Here is a 20,131-nt window from a genome sequence, read left to right as displayed (position 1 = left end):
CAAACAAGCAGCAGCTGTAACAATACGACGCACCACTAACCCCAAACTTTTACCGTACGTCGCCACACGAGTCTAGGGAAAGTAAAACAACAAAAACATGTTCGGACGAGCCCCCATTCGTTACGGCCCGGCTCACCATCCGCAACAAAAACTGAGGCCCACAAGGAAGCGCAGTCTTTTTACAACCATTACGAGAACTTTATTATAAAATAAGAAGATAAAATAAAACGAAAAGAGTGAACGGACGTGGCAAGACGAACCCAGACCAACACCAGAACCAGAACCAGGACCAAGACCAGGATCAGACGCAGCTGCTCCCCAACCTGCAGTCCAGGAGAGAGAATGAGACAGAGGAGGACCCAAAAGGAGAGAGAAAAAGAAGTCAGAAACTCCCTCCGTTTATAGCTCCCCTAACAGGAAGTCTAATCAGCACCTCCCAGGTGGCCAAGACCTCAAGACACACAACAGACACATTAAACAGCACACAAATACATTAAGACGGCAGGGACCGTTACAGTCTCTCAGTTGTTTAGCCTCCAAATCCTCCTCGGCTACACGGGCTGTGGTCCCCACCAAGACAAAACAAAAAATGCAAAGATGGTCCTCTGATCATCTGGCTTCATGTAATGCTTGCGTTTTGTCCGGATGTAAACAGGATAAAATTAAGAGCTGAAGTTGTATACATGAAATTTCCCCGCAAAAATGAGTTTGCGTGTGGTTAGAGCCCCACCAAGTCTCACGCTAAAATATTGCAAGATGACACCACTCAGCAGCGCAGCACCGTTGACTGGGGAGAACCCTGCAGTTTTATATGACAGAATAAATGGAACATGGAAAGACATTTTGGCGGAAATCCGTATACATACAGAGGTTTTGGACACGTGCAAGAGTCTCTTGACTGACAGGCTGGACGTCCGTCCAGGTCTAATGAATCAGTGAAACCTAAGAGGTCAAAGATGACTCCCAAGGCAGACGTTTGTGTGTTCTCTTCTTGCAGTTTCTGTCAGCATGATTCTTCACAACCCCTACATCATGTTTTCTCTGATTAAATGGGAGAGAGTGTCCTAGAAGTTCAACTTAAGATTCAAGATGACTGTGTTCGAACATGTGTTAGACCTAGAGGGTGCTGGAGATGCTTCTGCTCTTGAAAAGTATTACACTTGCACTGTACTCTTGCTTGCCTCTACTGGTGGTTGGCTCTCACTGCGGTATTGTATCACTTCCTGTTCCGGAGCACAGCGGTGTTTTGCTGTATCTGTTAGCTGTTTAATCTGCGCAGTTAGATTGATCTAGTTACCTAGATAACGATTTGTTTCACAGTGTAATCTTCACGTGCCTTAACTAAAGCACTCCCTCTGCTGAATCACCTCTAAATTATTTACACGTTATTCACTTTGCGTGTTTTTAGGAATCCGCTAGCTTAGCGCAGCTACTAGCTCTTAGTCGGTTTAGCATAGCGGCTTCTCCTGTCTCTCCCGCACTTTTCTGCTCTGGGTGTGAAATGTTTAGTTATTCCTCGGCCTCCTTTAGCAGTAATGGTACTTGTAATAAGTGTAGCTTATTCGTAGTTTTGGAGGCCAGGCTGGGCGAATTGGAGACTCGGCTCCGCACCGTGGAAAATTCTACAGCTAGCCAGGCCCCTGTAGTCGGTGCGGACCAAGGTAGCTTAGCCGCCGTTAGTTTCCCTCTGGCAGATCCCGAGCAGCCGGGAAAGCAGGCCGACTGGGTGACTGTGAGGAGGAAGCGTAGCCCTAAACAGAAGCCCCGTGTACACCGCCAACCCGTTCACATCTCTAACCGTTTTTCCCCACTCTGCGACACACCCGCCGAGGATCAAACTCTGGTTATTGGCGACTCTGTTTTGAGAAATGTGAAGTTAGCGACACCAGCAACCATAGTCAATTGTCTTCCGGGGGCCAGAGCAGGCGACATTGAAGGAAATTTGAAACTGCTGGCTAAGGCTAAGCGTAAATTTGGTAAGATTGTAATTCACGTCGGCAGTAATGACACCCGGTTACGCCAATCGGAGGTCACTAAAATTAACATTGAATCGGTGTGTAACTTCGCAAAAACAATGTCGGACTCTGTAGTTTTCTCTGGGCCCCTCCCCAATCAGACCGGGAGTGACATATTTAGCCGCATGTTCTCCTTGAATTGCTGGCTGTCTGAGTGGTGTCCAAAAAATGAGGTGGGCTTCATAGATAATTGGCAAAGCTTCTGGGGAAAACCTGGTCTTGTTAGGAGAGACGGCATCCATCCCACTTTGGATGGAGCAGCTCTCATTTCTAGAAATCTGGCCAATTTTCTTAAATCCTCCAAACCGTGACTATCCAGGGTTGGGACCAGGAAGCAGAGTTGTAGTCTTACACACATCTCTGCAGCTTATCTCACCCTGCCATCCCCTCATTACCCCATCCCCGTAGAGATGGTGCCTGCTCCCAGACCACCAATAACCAGCAAAAATCTATTTAAGCATAAAAATTCAAAAAGAAAAAATAATATAGCACCTTCAACTGCACCAGACTAAAACAGTTAAATGTGGTCTATTAAACATTAGGTCTCTCTCTTCTAAGTCCCTGTTAGTAAATGATATAATAATTGATCAACATATTGATTTATTCTGCCTTACAGAAACCTGGTTACAGCAGGATGAATATGTTAGTTTAAATGAGTCAACACCCCCGAGTCACACTAACTGCCAGAACACTCGTAGCACGGGCCGAGGCGGAGGATTAGCAGCAATCTTCCATTCCAGCTTATTAATTAATCAAAAACCCAGACAGAGCTTTAATTCATTTGAAAGCTTGACTCTTAGTCTTGTCCATCCAAATTGGAAGTCCCAAAAACCAGTTTTATTTGTTGTTATCTATCGTCCACCTGGTCGTTACTGTGAGTTTCTCTGTGAATTTTCAGAACTTTTGTCTGACTTAGTGCTTAGCTCAGATAAGATAATTATAGTGGGCGATTTTAACATCCACACAGATGCTGAGAATGACAGCCTCAACACTGCATTTAATCTATTATTAGACTCAATTGGCTTTGCTCAAAATGTAAATGAGTCCACCCACCACTTTAATCATATCTTAGATCTTGTTCTGACTTATGGTATGGAAATTGAAGATTTAACAGTATTCCCTGAAAACTCCCTTCTGTCTGATCATTTCTTAATAACATTTACATTTACTCTGATGGACTACCCAGCAGTGGGGAATAAGTTTCATTACACTACAAGTCTTTCAGAAAGCGCTGTAACTAGGTTTAAGGATATGTTTCCTTCTTTATGTTCCCTAATGCCATATACCAACACAGTGCAGAGTAGCTACCTAAACTCTGTAAGTGAGATAGAGTATCTCGTCAATAGTTTTACATCCTCATTGAAGACAACTTTGGATGCTGTAGCTCCTCTGAAAAAGAGAGCTTTAAATCAGAAGTGCCTGACTCCGTGGTATAACTCACAAACTCGCAGCTTAAAGCAGATAACCCGTAAGTTGGAGAGGAAATGGCGTCTCACTAATTTAGAAGATCTTCACTTAGCCTGGAAAAAGAGTTTGTTGCTCTATAAAAAAGCCCTCCGTAAAGCTAGGACATCTTACTACTCATCACTAATTGAAGAAAATAAGAACAACCCCAGGTTTCTTTTCAGCACTGTAGCCAGGCTGACAAAGAGTCAGAGCTCTATTGAGCCGAGTATTCCTTTAACTTTAACTAGTAATGACTTCATGACTTTCTTTGCTAATAAAATTTTAACTATTAGAGAAAAAATTACTCATAACCATCCCAAAGACGTATCGTTATCTTTGGCTGCTTTCAGTGATGCCGGTATTTGGTTAGACTCTTTCTGTCAGATTGTTCTGTCTGTGTTATTTTCATTAGTTACTTCATCCAAACCATCAACATGTCTATTGGACCCCATTCCTACCAGGCTGCTCAAGGAAGCCCTACCATTATTTAATGCTTCGATCTTAAATATGATCAATCTATCTTTATTAGTTGGCTATGTACCACAGGCTTTTAAGGTGGCAGTAATTAAACCATTACTTAAAAAGCCATCACTTGACCCAGCTATCTTAGCTAATTATAGGCCAATCTCCAACCTTCCTTTTCTCTCAAAAATTCTTGAAAGGGTAGTTGTAAAACAGCTAACTGATCATCTGCAGAGGAATGGTCTATTTGAAGAGTTTCAGTCAGGTTTTAGAATTCATCATAGTACAGAAACAGCATTAGTGAAGGTTACAAATGATCTTCTTATGGCCTCAGACAGTGGACTCATCTCTGTGCTTGTTCTGTTAGACCTCAGTGCTGCTTTTGATACTGTTGACCATAAAATTTTATTACAGAGATTAGAGCATGCCATAGGTATTAAAGGTACTGCGCTGCGGTGGTTTGAATCATATTTATCTAATAGATTACAATTTGTTCATGTAAATGGGGAATCTTCTTCACAGACTAAGGTTAATTATGGAGTTCCACAAGGTTCTGTGCTAGGACCAATTTTATTCACTTTATACATGCTTCCCTTAGGCAGTATTATTAGACGGCATTGCTTAAATTTTCATTGTTACGCAGATGATACCCAGCTTTATCTATCCATGAAGCCAGAGGACACACATCAATTAGCTAAACTGCAGGATTGTCTTACAGACATAAGGACATGGATGACCTCTAATTTCCTGCTTTTAAACTCAGATAAAACTGAAGTTATTGTACTTGGCCCCACAAATCTTAGAAACATGGTGTCTAACCAGATCCTTACTCTGGATGGCATTACCCTGACCTCTAGTAATACTGTGAGAAATCTTGGAGTCATTTTTGATCAGGATATGTCATTCAAAGCGCATATTAAACAAATATGTAAGACTGCTTTTTTGCATTTACGCAATATCTCAAATTAGAAAGGTCTTGTCTCAGAGTGATGCTGAAAAACTAATTCATGCATTTATTTCCTCTAGGCTTGACTATTGTAATTCATTATTATCAGGTTGTCCTAAAAGTTCCCTGAAAAGCCTTCAGTTAATTCAAAATGCTGCAGCTAGAGTACTGACGGGGACTAGAAGGAGAGAGCATATCTCACCCATATTGGCTTCTCTTCATTGGCTTCCTGTTAATTCTAGAATAGAATTTAAAATTCTTCTTCTTACTTATAAGGTTTTGAATAATCAGGTCCCTTCTTATCTTAGGGACCTCATAGTACCATATCACCCCAATAGAGCGCTTCGCTGTCAGACTGCAGGCTTACTTGTAGTTCCTAGGGTTTGTAAGAGTAGAATGGGAGGCAGAGCCTTCAGCTTTCAGGCTCCTCTCCTGTGGAACCAGCTCCCAATTCAGATCAGGGAGACAGACACCCTCTCTACTTTTAAGATTAGGCTTAAAACTTTCCTTTTTGCTAAAGATTATAGTTAGGGCTGGATCAGGTGACCCTGAACCATCCCTTAGTTATGCTGCTATAGACGTAGACTGCTGGGGGGTTCCCATGATGCACTGAGTGTTTCTTTCTCTTTTTGCTCTGTATGCACCACTCTGCATTTAATCATTAGTGATCGATCTTTGCTCCCCTCCACAGCATGTCTTTTTCCTGGTTCTCTCCCTCAGCCCCAACCAGTCCCAGCAGAAGACTGCCCCTCCCTGAGCCTGGTTCTGCTGGAGGTTTCTTCCTGTTTGACCTTTGGGGTTTTTTACGTAATTATTGTATGGCCTTGCCTTACAATATAAAGCGCCTTGGGGCAACTGTTTGTTGTGATTTGGCGCTATATAAATAAAATTAAATTGAATTGAATTGCTTGCAGCCTGCTCAGTGCACATGCACCACATCAGATCAAAGGAACTGCAACCTCCTTTATGGTCTGTGTGAACAAAAGTTGCTCATTTCTATTTAAGGACTCATTGGCCTCCACCACTTCTCAGAAGCTGACTGAAGCAGGAAATTCATTGGCATCTCCAAAAATAGCTGGGTCAGCAACTACTTGAAACTTGACGGGGACCATCCTGTCATCAATTGGTTCCAGCTACTTGGTGATGGTCCAATTCCAACAGAACTAGTCAGCAGTGAACTCCCATGTGAAGTTAATGATGTGCAGCAATGACTTGGATTTGGAGTTCGATTGGGACTCTGGCAAGGGTGGTCAAATCTCCTCCTCTTTCCTCTCTTCCTATGTTTTTTCTATCTCTGCCCCAACCTTCAAAAGTCCCAACTTCACCAGACTGTGAATTCTTCAAACTATATTTGGAATAAGCATGAACTTTATCAGCTGGTCTTTCAATGCTATTGACACCATCTTTTCAACAAGGAAACCAGGGCTGGGGGACCCTGCATGCCCAGATGGAACCTATCCTGCGGGCTATGTTCTCGACACCTGGGAGAAGTGGCAAGTCGCGTGCTTGGCATCACTCTCCGTGGAAGACTTTGAGGATTTATTCTTATTTGCTTTTATGGCAGGAGGGCTTTTGCTGCTTGGATTAGGCACTGCCCTGACCTACCCAAAAATTGGCAAGACGGCTGCTACCAAAACCACAACCCCACACCTGGCCGTCACGATTAATGAGGTGGGCAAGGCGGTACAATCTCAGACTGCAATAACTCTTGAACTTAAATGCAAATTGGAAATCATCTCAACGCAAATGTCTGCCTTGCAAAGGAATTGATGTTGGAGACCAGTGAATATTCACAACTGGATCTGGACAGTTAAAGAGAGGCTGTATTGGAACTCTGTGCTTCTCTGCCTAACCCAAACATGGCAGCCTCATCAGCTACCAAAGGTTAAAATGCCCTTTTGTTTTCCTCCAGAAGGATTTCAGCGGCCTTGGTGAAGCATCTGGCTCCTTTTCATTTGCCCTCCCCTACAGTCTGCGGTCATCAAGGCCACTCGACTCTACACAGACACGGACAGAAACTGATATGAACTCACCTGCACACATGATGTATGCCCCCCACCCCCTCCCTTGTGTTTCTGTCCTCAAGCCCTCCCCCACCCGGCCTGCACTCTGCCACCCCCCCCCCCCCCCGAGATTGGCCACGTGGCGAAAATGCTGCTGCAGCCCCCACACATTTGTTGCCTCAATTCAGATGACAGACTGTTTCAAAGCATAGTGTACATAAACAAATCAAATGTATATGTGCGGTTGTTTTAATTCCGATGTGTGCCATTATTACATTCAACTAGTAATAACTGTGGATTAATTGCTGTATTTTTGTTTGAGGGGTGTGAATATGAATTGCCCTTTTAGGGATCAATAAAGATCAAAAAGGATGGAGTGTATGTTCCTGTGCGGTGTCTTGATCGCCCTGCCCCTCGAGCTGTCAGAGTTGAATAAGTCTGGGTGTAAGTCTGGAGGCAGAGGAAGATGCAGCTGTTCACAGAACAGTCTTCCTTGCACTCCTCTCTGCAGAGGTCATGCTGGTGACTGTTAGAACATGATGAAAGTTGAGGTCCATGATGAGGATGAGGACAACTACGTAAACGCTCACATATGTTGTACTATTGATGACATTTTTAAGGTTGTCGAACATGGTGAATATATCTGATGAGAAATCAGTCATTTTGATGACACTTCTCTCAGTTCCTGTCAAATTATGTTGTTTTTTTCTCAACAGAAACAAGCAGTAAAAAAAGTATGTGGCACTGTCATAAAAGCAGCTTCAACCAATGATAAGCTTATAATCAGATAATTAATGACTGGAAGTTGGTAACGGCCACTTTTGGTCAAGTTCAATAAATGGAGTCAGCATTATTAAAAACACCCAAGACAAACTCAAGATGACCGATATACGGACGATCTTAGTTTTTGGGGGGGGCCTCAACAAAGAAGGGCCCCCCCAAAATTTGATCCCCACCATTTTTCCATAATTTGATCCCAAGTCAAACCCCCCCCAAAAATAAATAAATAAATAAATAAATAAAATCAATTTTAGCAAACAAATCCTACGGATCTGATTTCATGTATCAGACCACACTATAATGTGGAGTTGCTGCAGGAAGGGCATCTGGTGTAAAACTTGAACCAAATCAACATGCAGATGCACCTCAGATTTGCTGTGGCAACCTGAGGAAAAACAAGGGAGCAGCCAAAGGGTCTTACTAGTATGCCCCTTCAGCTGCTCCTTAGGAACCTGGATGGATGGATGAGATGGATGAGATTTGTTGTCATTGTCATTACAAGTGCAACAACAATGAGATTACGTCCACACTCACATTTCCACAGACAAAAAAACAATTAATCCACAATTATTACTTGTTTACTGTAATAATGGCACACATCAGAAATAAGACAATACATATACATTTGACATTGTTTATGTGCACTAAACCTGAAACAGTCCGCTATCCAAATTGAGGCGATGTGAGTGTGTGGTAGCCGCTGCAACTGGAGTCGCGCCGCCGCCAGCTTGGGGGGAACGGGGACCTGCCGCAGCTAAAACCGCGCAGCCCCCCAGAGAGGTAAGGGGTGGTGTGAGCGGTGGCCGGGATCGGGTGTATGATGGGGGACGGGAGGTGAGGTAAAAGGGAACAATGGAGCATGCTTCAGTCTTTGTCCATGTGTGAGTCTGTCAGTTTACTGTCTTTGTGGGTTGAGATAAGAAAGAAGCCGAACAATCTCACCAAGGCCAAAGACATTCCTCTGGAGGAAAACAGTTGGGCAATTTGTCCTTCAGGCTTGATAAGCCTGGCGTGTTGTGGTTTGAGCAGTGAAAAACACTTTTAACAGCATCACTAGAACAACCAAATCCCAATTATGAATTAAGAATATTCCCAATTGTAAATTAAGAATATTCCCTGGCCTCCAAAATCTTCAGCTTCATCTGCAAGGCACGCATCTGCTCCAAGATGTCATCCAATTTGCGTCTGAGTTCAAGAGTCATCGCAGTCTGAGAATGCACTGCCTTGCCAACCTTGTTAATCATGACAGACAAGCGAGGGGCCATGGTTCTTGATGCCGCCATCTTGCCAATTTTCCGGTAGATCAGGGCAGCACATAAGCCAGAAAGTACCAGCCCTGCTACCATAAGACCAAAAATGAATAAATCCTCAACATCCTCAATGGAGAAAGGCGCCAAGCAAGCAACACGACAAGACCCCCAGGAGTCGAGGACACAGCCCGCAGGATACATTCCATCTGGGCAGGTAGGATCCCCCAGTTCTGACCTTCTTGTAGAAAAAATGGTGTCAATAGCGTTCAGAGACCAGCTGATCAATTCCATGGTAATCCAATAGTAGTCCTATAAATCCAGTATCCAATATAATTTGAGGAATTCACAGTCTGGTGAAGTAGGGACTTGAAGGTTAAAGCAGAGAGCAGAGATAAGGGAGAATGGAGGAGATGCGACCGCCCTCGTCAGAGTCCCAAGCTGTTATGTCTATGTTGTAACCTACTATACAACATAGATTTATTTAACTTTGGTGAGACTCCAAATCTGATGTGATGTCACACAGAACCATGGGATGAAAGGTCACCCCGTTACCTTGACAACCAAGACAAGGGAAGAAGAAACTTTTATTTTGTGACAAGTCACAGAAAATCTGTCACAGTACAGACAATAATGCTCATTTATGAGAGCAGACTGGACCAACACCAATGACTACGTTTACATGCCGTTAATATTCGGGTTAAGGTCAATATTCCGGTTTCTGAATCATTAGGAATAACCCGTTTACATGCTTAAGCAGACAGAGTTACTCCTGTATACATGGTCATTGGTATCATTTTGGTATCATCTGTATACATGGTTATTGGTATCATTATCTAAACAGCGACGTAGGTCTTCCATCGGTGCTTCATTAGGTCTGGCATTCGTGCAAATCCTGCTTCGTGTAATCCTGCTTCGTGTAAAACCCCTCACTACACACTTTTCTCAAACAGGCATTAACATGTTCTCACTTTTCTCTCCTGTGTAAACACTCTTTTTTCTTCTGGGTGAGAAGATTATAAACAGACACATGCAGAACACAATGCGCGTGCTCTCTCTTCGCTCACTGCCTCCGGGGGTATGGATGCGGGACCCGCAAAGAATACAAGTCATGGCCACGGAGCTCTGCGGCTGCAGTTACCGAGACCCTGCGGAATTTTTCCGCAAGAAATCTATCCTTGCGGGCTGCCTCCGCATCAAAACAGCGAGCGTAGGTTCTGGACCTGTTGCCAGATTTGGCGCATCTCCGCTCAGCAGAGAGGGGGGCGCTTACCAGCTTACTAGCTTCTGTAAATGGTCTTCAAATAAATAAGTTGTAAGAAAATATTTGTTTCTTTTAGTCTATCTCTTTGGTTTTACATTGCATATCTGTAGAAACAGTCTTGCCTCAATCTTTCATAGCTATTTTTTAACAAAACATTTTGAGAAAAAAAAAAGGGTACTCATATGTTTATTTTGTGACATACCTGGACACCCAATTTTAAACTTCAAAATTGAGTCATTTTGTTGGTCTGGTTAACTGGATACAGTTTCTACAGATATGGATCATACAAATCTATTAATTGCCAAATGAATGGTATATTGGCTTTGGTTTGTTTTTTTTTATAAGGTCTTATATTTTGGTGTTTACGTATGTTTAATTTCTGTCCAAAAAAAAAAAAAAGTCTCAAAATCCAAGTGATCCCAAATCTAGCAGAGTAGTCTGATTATCAATATTGCAGTGATCAATGCTTAGAAATATAGGAAGCCGTAAAGTTCAATCCTCTCCTCAATATACCGAAGACAGAACAATATTTAATGCTCACTCCAAATGACTCCCTCCAAATTCCGTTAAGATTTAACATACGTGAACACAACCTTTATTATCAAGTGCATAAGCAGCAAAAAGCTATGACTTAGCAGGATTGGAGCTCAATGTGCACACAACATGATGATGTCATCAGTTTTCAGGAAGAACCTCTGCAATGGCCACCATCACACACACACATGGTTCTGTCCAAAAATTGACATCCGTGAAATTGTGACATACATGATGTTTTCAGGGAGGATTTTCACACAGGAAAAGAGGTAAGTTGTTTAAGATTTCTGTAGAACAAGTATTTTATATGTGTCCATTCTACATTTTCATTTGGCACACATTTGTGTTTGGAGATCAGAAACATTTGTCTGCATGCTTTCACGTATGTCAAATTTGATGGAATTCTGTTCACGTACATCACATTTTGATGGATGTTTTTTCACGTACATCGTAAATCTAAAGTCAAAAATAAAATGCATGATTCCGAAATCCCAACTGAGGTGCATTCATCATCTTTGAGTTTCTTCATAAGCTGAATATCCCTGGAAAACATTGATAGTAAATCAGATGTGAGTGGGGTCAGCATGCACTGGTTTGATTAATTTTATTCATGTATGTCATATTACAGAACACTCTGCCCTCCAAACTTTTCAGTTAGTTTCTCCTATGCTTGACTTCCCAAAAATAACTGTCAGTGACTTGAACCACATTTGTTATGAAGTTGGTTAACAGTGTTTTCACACTATTAAAGGTTCCCAGCATCAACTCTATGTGCAGAGGAACAGCAGCTGTAGAAACGTGCATACGCCAGCCAGGATTTTTGTGTGACTGCACATTTCCATGGCTATTTCATTTTTGATATATCTGAGCATTAGCGTGGAGACGGACGTACGCCATGTTTCTGTGTGTATGCAGCCTTTGTACATGAGGCCCCTGGCATTAAAGACGTCCAGTCCCAGCCTTAGGTCACTGGTTCAAGTCTGCCTCTGATAACCAAACAGTAAGCATGAAGCACCAGGACCCTAAAGATATGAACATTCATTGTCCCAATGCAAACGAAACAGTACATTGACTTTGCTTGAAAACAGTGGCAACAAAAACTGTAAATACAACCAATGTGAAAATGCACCTTAAATATCACCATCCTATCCACTTTTTCCAAATGGGAACTAAAACTACAGACGGACATGGAGACACACCTCCCCGCCAGTTTGCTTTTAAGCGTGCATTTGCCCGACAACGTAGACAAAAAGACAGCATAAAATGTTGCACACTCACAAATGGTGTAACTAATTTTATAATGAAAGAGATGAACCAGCAGAAAAACCAGCATTTGAAAGGATGAACTTGCATTATGAACTTTTATCATTGTATCGGTGGCAGAAAATGGTCTGAAAATAATGCAGACAAAAATATTATGATATTCCTTCTTCAGAGGTGGTTAGAAAGCTCCTCGGTGGCAAGGCTCCTGGGGTGGATGAAGTCCGTCCTGAGTACCTTAAGTCTCTGGATGTTGTGGGACTGTCTTGGCTGACACGCCTCTGCAACATCACGTGGCGGTCGGGGACAGTGCCTCTGGATTTGCAGACCGGGGTGGTGGTCCCTCTGTTTAAGTAGGGGGACCGGAGGGTGTGTTCTAACTACAGGGAGATCACACTCCTCAGCCTCCCCGGTAAGGTCTATTCCAGAGTACTGGAGAAGAGAATTCGACCAATAGTCGAACCTCGGATTCAGGAGGAGCAGTGTGGTTTTCGTCCTGGTCGCGGCACACTGGACCAGCTCTACACGCTCCATCGGGTGCTTCAGGGTTCATGGGAGTTTGCCCAACCAGTCCACATGTGCTTTGTGGATCTGGAGTGGGCGTTCGACCATGTCCCTCTGGGCACCCTGTGGGGGGGCTCCGGGAGTACGGGGTCCGGGGTCCTTTGCTAAGGCCTATCCGGTCCCTGTACGACCGCAGCAGGAGCTTGGTTCGCATTGCCGGTAGTAAGTCAAACCTGTTTCCAGTGCACGTTGGCCTCCGCCAGGGCTGCCCTTTGTCCCCAGTTCTGTTCATTATCTTTATGGACAGAATTTCTAGGTGCAGCCAGGGTGTAGCGGGAGTCCGGTCTGGGAACCACAGAATCTCGTCTCTGCTGTTTGCGGACGATATGGTTCTGTTGGCTTCGTCAAATCAGGACCTTCAGTGTGCATTGGGGCGGTTCGCAGCCAAGTGTGAAGCGTCCGGGATGAAGGTCAGCACCTCCAAATCCGAGGCCATGGTTCTCAACCGGAAAAAGGTGCTTTGCCCTCTACAGGTCGGTGGAGTGTCCTTTCCTCAAGTGGTGGAGTTTAAGTATTTCGGGGTCTTGTTCACAAGTGAGGGACGGATGGAGCGTGAGATCGATAGACGGATCGGTGCAGCGTCTGCAGTGATGCGGCCGCTGTATCGGATCGTCGTGGTGAAGAGAGAGCTGAGTAGGGGGGCAAAGCTCTCGATTTACCGATCAATCTACGTTCCGATCCTCACCTATGGTCATGAGATTTGGCTCATGACCGAAAGAACGAGATCGCGAGTACAAGCGGCCGAGATGAGTTTCCTCCGCAGGGTGGCTGGGCGCTCCCTTAGAGATAGGGTGAGGAGCTCAGTCACTTGGGAGGAGCTCGGAGTCGAGCCGCTGCTCCTCCACATCGAAAGGAGTCAGTTGAGGTGGCTCTGACATCTTTTTTGGATGCCCCCTGGACGCCTCGCTGGAGAGGTGTTCCAGGCACGTCCCATCGGGAGGAGGCCCCGGGGAAGACCCAGGACACGCTGGAGGGACTACGTCTCTCGGCTGGCTTGGGAACGCCTTGGGGTTCCGCTGGAGGAGCTGGGGGAGGTGTGTGTGGATCGGGAGGTCTCGGCGGCTTTGCTTGAGCTGCTGCCCCCGTGACCCGACTCCGGATAAAGCGGTAGAAAATGGATGGATGGATGGATGGATGGATATTATGATATTAAAGATTATTGTGATATTTTCTCGGCCAATATCTCGCAAAGTTAAAATTTGTTATCCTGACAGAGATCATCAAGCCAGCTGCTGAACAATCTATATATTAAAAGCCAAGTGGCCTCCATGTGTGCGCGTGTGTGTAACTTTGATCAGAGAAACTGTTGAGAGCTGACATTTGCCGTTTGGTATGTTTATGTATTTTGGGTCAAGGATGACCGCTGTGAAAACAGAAAGTTGATAAGACTAATATTTTTGGAGAAACTAGTAAAATTAGGTAACAACAGTGAACAATGGGCGCTGATATCAACGTGAATCAGTCCCTGGTAACCAGACAAGCTCTGAACAAAGGAAATATCTCAACCTTGCCAGTTGTAAAACATGGCATCATCTAAATGTGCCAAATAATAAATACAATTATTCTCAGAACTTTCTCATTTTAATTTCCTGCACTTTCAGTTAAATTGTTGTAGAAACTTTGCACAATTTATTACCTTGAAAAACGTCACCTACCTGTATTATAAACTCAACCCAATCTCCAGCCCATGGATCCCCACGGGCAACATGGTAGTTTAAGTGATATCATTCACACTTTTTTGTACCTGGCTGTCTGAGGACACCTGAGAGGAACACAGCATGATTTCAACCATACCATGAGCTTGAAAGCTTGATTCAGACAGAACATTCTTACTGTCCAGGCGTCACTGGATCTCAAAAGGCCAAAGACATAAATATGACTGCTGATGTAAGTGAATGTCTACAGGTTCAATATTTCAGGACCATCACAGACCCAGACTGATTCCTCACACAGCTTCTGGAGCGACCACTGCATCCACACAGCACCAGCATCATCTGCACACTCAGTCAGTACACCTGGTTTCAACAAACCCCTTACTGAAACAACATTAAACATGTCCACCAGATGGTGGCGCTATAACATCTACTGTGGCAGAAGAAGATACAGACAGAGCTGGATTATTATATTACTGAACTCTAGTCTTTATTGTTACTCATGACATTTAAAGGGCTTCCCCGTCGGCCACGCCCACTGTGATCATTGGTTAAATTGGACAAACCATGGTCTGACTGACCAATCGCTGGAGGTCATTTAATTATTGTCGTAATGATTATTGTTGTCATTATTATTATTATTGTTGTTATGAACTGAATTTGTGGTGTTTTTCATTTATTATTTTATCGAATGAATATTTACTTTATTGAACTCATTTTTCATATTTTACGGGACTAAACGGCAGGTGATGACGTCACATCGAACGAATGATCATAATTTGGTGTTTTTTCCAGACTTCAGGAACCTTCGGTGTCGGCACTGATCCATTCCGAATCAAAGCCGATCAGTGATCACGTCATGTTCCCGGTTTTGCCGGACAAACAAGCCGAACCACAATCATCGTGTGGAGCAAGATCCGGAGCACTGAGGCGGTTCCGGACTCACCTGGGTCAGCGGGGCCTGGTTCGGCTCATGTCCGAAAAACAGCGCGAGAAGGAAAGTTCAGCTAAAGCTTCCCACCGAGCCGAGCCGAGGCCGGAACAAAGGCACGAATCCGGAACAAAACGCTGGTCTCAGCCGCGTTCCGAAACCGGTTCCACGAATCCAAACAAAGTTCGTCTGCCGAGCTGCTCTCACTCCGCCATCTTTAGCTGCGGGGCATGACGGGTAATCCCCGAGCAGCGCTGCCGACTCCTCAGTAAGAAGGGCAGCTATTGGCTGTCCTTGTTTATTTCTTTTTTTTTCTCCTTTCAAAATTTTACTTGAAATTTCAATATACATAAACAAACAAGTATATAAATGCAGACAGTTGACACCAAATAGATCACATAAACATCAGTGTAACACAGAATATATCAAATCTTATCAGTAAAAAAACAAAACAAAGAGATGTTAAAGGATGTAATTAAAGCACCGCAAACTCATCCAAAGTCAGTCAGTGTGTAGTTACTTTTCTTATTATGTGTTAGCTCCAAAGTATTTGTATTACTAATTAAATTGTGCCAGAAATATTTGAAAACTCAGAAGGGATTTGGAGATTCTCATTTTGTGTAAGTAAAATTTGCTAATTATCAAGAAAAGATTAATTACAAAGGAAAAAAGCTTATCATTAGTCTAGAAGTTGTTAAACCTCCCCGTTCTCACTCTAATACTGTCCCTCACAAAGTAAAGTCAAACTATTTCACACTTTTAAATTAATTCAAAGTCACAGTGGAAAAACAGGGCTGGATTCTAATTCTCTGGATTCTCACGCAGGAGATCCATCCAGAACCACATCAATGGACAAAGTTTTTATAAAGCACAACATCCCCCCTAAAAATTGCTCCCCCTAACTTCACTGCGCATACATCATTAGCCGCGGTTCACTGATTGTCACCTTGTTTCTGCTTCAAACTGCCTCCAGTCATCATCTGTCTCAGCCACAGATATCTGAAGCTTTTCTACAACACAATTATTTCCACATAAATTCAGCATTATTTCATCATAAAGACCGAGGAAGCGATCAGAGCGCCGCGGCTACATGAGCTGCTGCTGCTGCATTAACTGCGCCTCCGTCATTTCAAAGCGTCAGTAGTGACTCACCGATTATCGCCTTGTTCCTGGTTAAAACGGCCTCATTTCTGCTTCAAACTGACTCTAGAATGATTTAAGAGGTTTTACTTTGTCATCTGATGGTTAATAATCACATTATTCATTTTGATCGCTTTGGGGGAAGAGCGTCAGACTCAGAGAGTCAGACTCAGACAAGCTACTGTGGTCCCAAATGATGCATGCGCAGTGAAGGCATGCGGACCAGTTTTTTTTTTGGGGGGGGGGGGGGGGACTTATTTTGCAAAATCCTTCCCTTACTGGTCGCCGTGGGCATTCAAGGGAGGCCCCGCCCCCTGCCCATAACCCGTGCGATAACGTGACGTATGATTTATATTGTAACCCGAATCTCTTTATTCGAGAGGTAAAACCAGTTCCCTGTTTGACATGCACATTCAAACAAATAACAGACTAAAAGTATATCAAACTAAGAATACAATCATTTAAGTAAAATAATTATTTAATACCAAAACAAATGGCAAAGAAAACAAAATAATAAACACACAAATATATCTAACAAAGTCACTAGAAGTCACTAAATGACATCATTGTCTCATTTGCATATTATTTACATAATATGTCATAACAGATGTTGTAGGAAAAAAGAAAAATGTCATGGGAGACACTTCGCCTATGGTCATGAACTTTGGTTAATGACTCAAAGAATATTATGGATACATGTGGCAGAAATGAGATTCCTCCATTGGGTATCTGGGCTTACACTCCTGGACAGAGTGAGAAAATCGACTATCCAGGAGGGACTCTGAGTCACCTCGGGATCCCCCAGGAAGAATTACAAGACTTGGCAGATGATAGGGAAGTGTGGAGTGTGCTGCTTGCTCTGCTGCCCGTGACAGAAAATGAATGAATAAATGTTTTTTGTTTATTTATATTAAAAAAAACAAAGATGCAAGCTGGGCCTTTCTGTGTAAGTCCATGAACCCAGTAATTGGTGTTTAAAGTAATATCTCACTCCAGTTAACACGATCTAAAGTATATATATATATATATATATATATATATATATATATATATATATATATATATACACACACACACACACACACACACACATCAGTTATGAATCATTACTTCAATTCTTTAAATTGTTTGAATCCTGATGTAGCTGATAAAAATAAAATTATTCACCCAACTTTGAAAACTGCAGACAGATTAAGAGCTATTTTTAGCCATAAAAGTGACATAACCTCAGGTGCTGACTATTACCTGTCTCAAGGTCAGTCCACCTGTGTCCACTTCATGTCTTCCTCCAGGACACACAGTCAATCTGGGCTGTTTTTGTCTTGAAGTGTAATATGGCTTTAATTTGGCTTTCAAAACAAATTCTTGTATTTTGTGATCAACATTTGTCCATTTCCATCTCTTTGTAACCCATCATGTATTCAGAAAAACTAAAACATTGTGGTTCACGTGTCGCATGTATTCACCAAGTCAGATCATCACCTGTGGTTGCAACATGTGTCCGGCTCTACATGTTAAACCTGTTTTGCATGTAAATGTTCCACCACTTGCATTTACACTGTGTTCTCTACTTTACACATGTTCACTAGCAGAGACAGGTACATCACTGCTTTCCCAGCAAGACCCCCAAATGGGCAGTGTGCGATTGATTGTTCTCAAAGCTGTCTTGACAACATGTATTCGGATTTTGATCACTCGCTGCACTGTGGCAGGCGCAGACAAAGGTCTGCTCCTGTTGCCCTCATTGATGTTTTATTGTCAGGATCCCGTGCAGTCAGAAGCCAGGCCAAGTCCAATGAAATAAAGTGACATGCCAATGCATTGTTAGAATGCAAAATTGTCACTCTTATTTTTGCCTCACAGAATTTCCACACTGGTGACCCTGACATCTGTGCTTTCAACATTTTTGAAGGATACTCTGTCGTGATCATGACAGCGAACGGGTGTCGTTGAGGGCCCCGGAGGTTTGGGAGTCATCTGCTGCGGCCTGGTTCACTCAAAATGAGGCACAGTTTGCACTGCGGAAGATCACGGCAGACAATACAAAGTATTACAACATCATGTTGGCCCTCAGCAGTTCCACAGCAACAAGACTGGTCACTCTTCTGCAAAATCCCCTGGTAGCAGATGAATACGCAACCCTTGCGGCTCACCTCTTGAAGACTTTCAAACTTCCCAATGCTGAGTGGGCCAGCAGGCTTTTTTCCTGGGCAGGTTAGGGGACAGCAAAGCCTCTGAACTCATGGACAGAATGTTACAGCTCCTGGGGGAACACTGGCCAGATTTCCTCTTCATCCACCTCTTGCTGCAGCAACCTCCTCCCCAGGTGTGGGCAGCTTTGGCCAACACCACCATCACTGACTGCCACGCACTAGCAGAGGAGGCGGATAAGTTCTTCCTGGCTGGCCAACTCCACAGCATGGCCACTGTGGCACTCACCACTACTACCCATACAGCCGCCCACACACCGGCGCCACCCCCGGAGGAGGCAGCGCTTCTGGCGACGGCAACTATCTTGCTCCAGCAGCGTTCTCAACCTGGCCTCTGCTTCTACCATGCCACATTCAAGCATAAAGGGAAACATCGGAGCTGGCACTCAGTAGTGGCCATGAGCATCAGCTGCACCGACAGGCTGCTGTTCATCCAAGATACCATCTCTGGGTGGCAGTTCCTGTGTGCCATCAGTGCATAGAGGAGCATCCTGCCCACATCCAGAGTGGGGATCCTGGCAGAAACCATCCATTACTTTGAAAACCATAATCCGACCGAGTATCTTCAGATAAATTTTGATCCGATAATTTTTAATTAGCTAACATATTTTTGCAGGTGAAGTAAATAAAGCTTTAATAGTTAAAAACTTTTGTTAAGTCTGATATCAAAGATTTCAATACTTATCTGTTAAGTATTTTATAGCAGATGAACAGCTCTATTCTCTGCAAACAAAGGAGAGCTGGTTTCAGGAGAAACCTCTCTAGCCTCTGCAGAGAAAGAAGAACTGGTCACAAGATAATTGCTCTTGACACCATAATAACTCACCGACAATATCACCCAAGTCATGCAGAGGCATACAGTTTTAAGTTATGGTTAAAATTTTAACCAAACTAATTTCGGACATGTTATTTAAATTAACGTCACTTCTGAAGTTTTATAAAGTGGAAATATCAGCCATATGTTTTAGTTTTAAAGTATTGCACTAATTTTGAAAGTTTTAGTGTGGACATGCTGTGTCCAGGTGCTTCATGGGTAATTCAGTACAGTCACGACAGGAGAAATGCATTTGAGACACTCTGATCATATGGACAACAGCATTAAACTCTTTGTATATTGTGCCTAAAACTCTCGTGAATATATTCTCTGGGTTTGTAGACGTTGTTATTGTGTTTGTTTTATGTAAAAATGGCAGAAGAAGCTCAGGTTGCTTCTCCATTATTTTCACTTGGAATCACTTCACTTCCTGTTTGCTGTATGGTCTCTACTGCCATCTACTGGCCAGTAGTGTTCATGGCAGTATTCGCCCTAAGTATTGAGATATCCCATAATCCTAATGTACACTTAGCATTGGCTAACATTTAGAACAACAACAACAACAAAATCAAACAAAAACTTACCTTCTCAGAAACTATTGCAAAAGGGTTAGGGTTAGGGTTAGGTTAAGTTAGGGTGTAGGATTAGGGTTAATGGGCAGGTTTGGGTAACCCACCGTGACCCCTATGGTCCCATTTAATCCATATGGAAATTTGGTTGAAAGCTGTTTGATCCATTTGTTTTCCGCTCTAATTCTCTCACTCTTACTCCAGGTGGGGATTGACTCCAGGCCAGAAAGGCGGATGGAATCAATCCCATGGGCCAGAAAATGACGGACAACTGGGGTATGTATCTCTTTTTTT

At 43.3% G+C, this 20,131-nt stretch overlaps 1 protein-coding gene across 2 annotated transcripts in view; it reads right to left on the bottom strand.

The window, feature by feature from the left end:
• tjap1 (tight junction associated protein 1 (peripheral)) overlaps positions 1 to 15,352 on the bottom strand; it is a 76,689-nt gene extending 61,337 nt beyond the window's left edge. For both annotated transcript variants that reach the window (XM_034184606.1, XM_034184607.1), the window contains exon 1: positions 15,120 to 15,352. The gene's annotated coding sequence lies outside the window, so the exon portion shown is untranslated. The remainder of the gene's footprint in view (positions 1 to 15,119) is intronic.
• Positions 15,353 to 20,131: the final 4,779 nt, after the last annotated feature.

Source organism: Thalassophryne amazonica, chromosome 13, assembly GCF_902500255.1.
Source record: "Thalassophryne amazonica chromosome 13, fThaAma1.1, whole genome shotgun sequence".
Lineage (NCBI taxonomy): Eukaryota > Metazoa > Chordata > Actinopteri > Batrachoidiformes > Batrachoididae > Thalassophryne > Thalassophryne amazonica.
The sequence above is the reverse complement of the archived record's forward strand: the minus strand, read 5'-3'. Positions and strand labels throughout refer to the sequence as shown.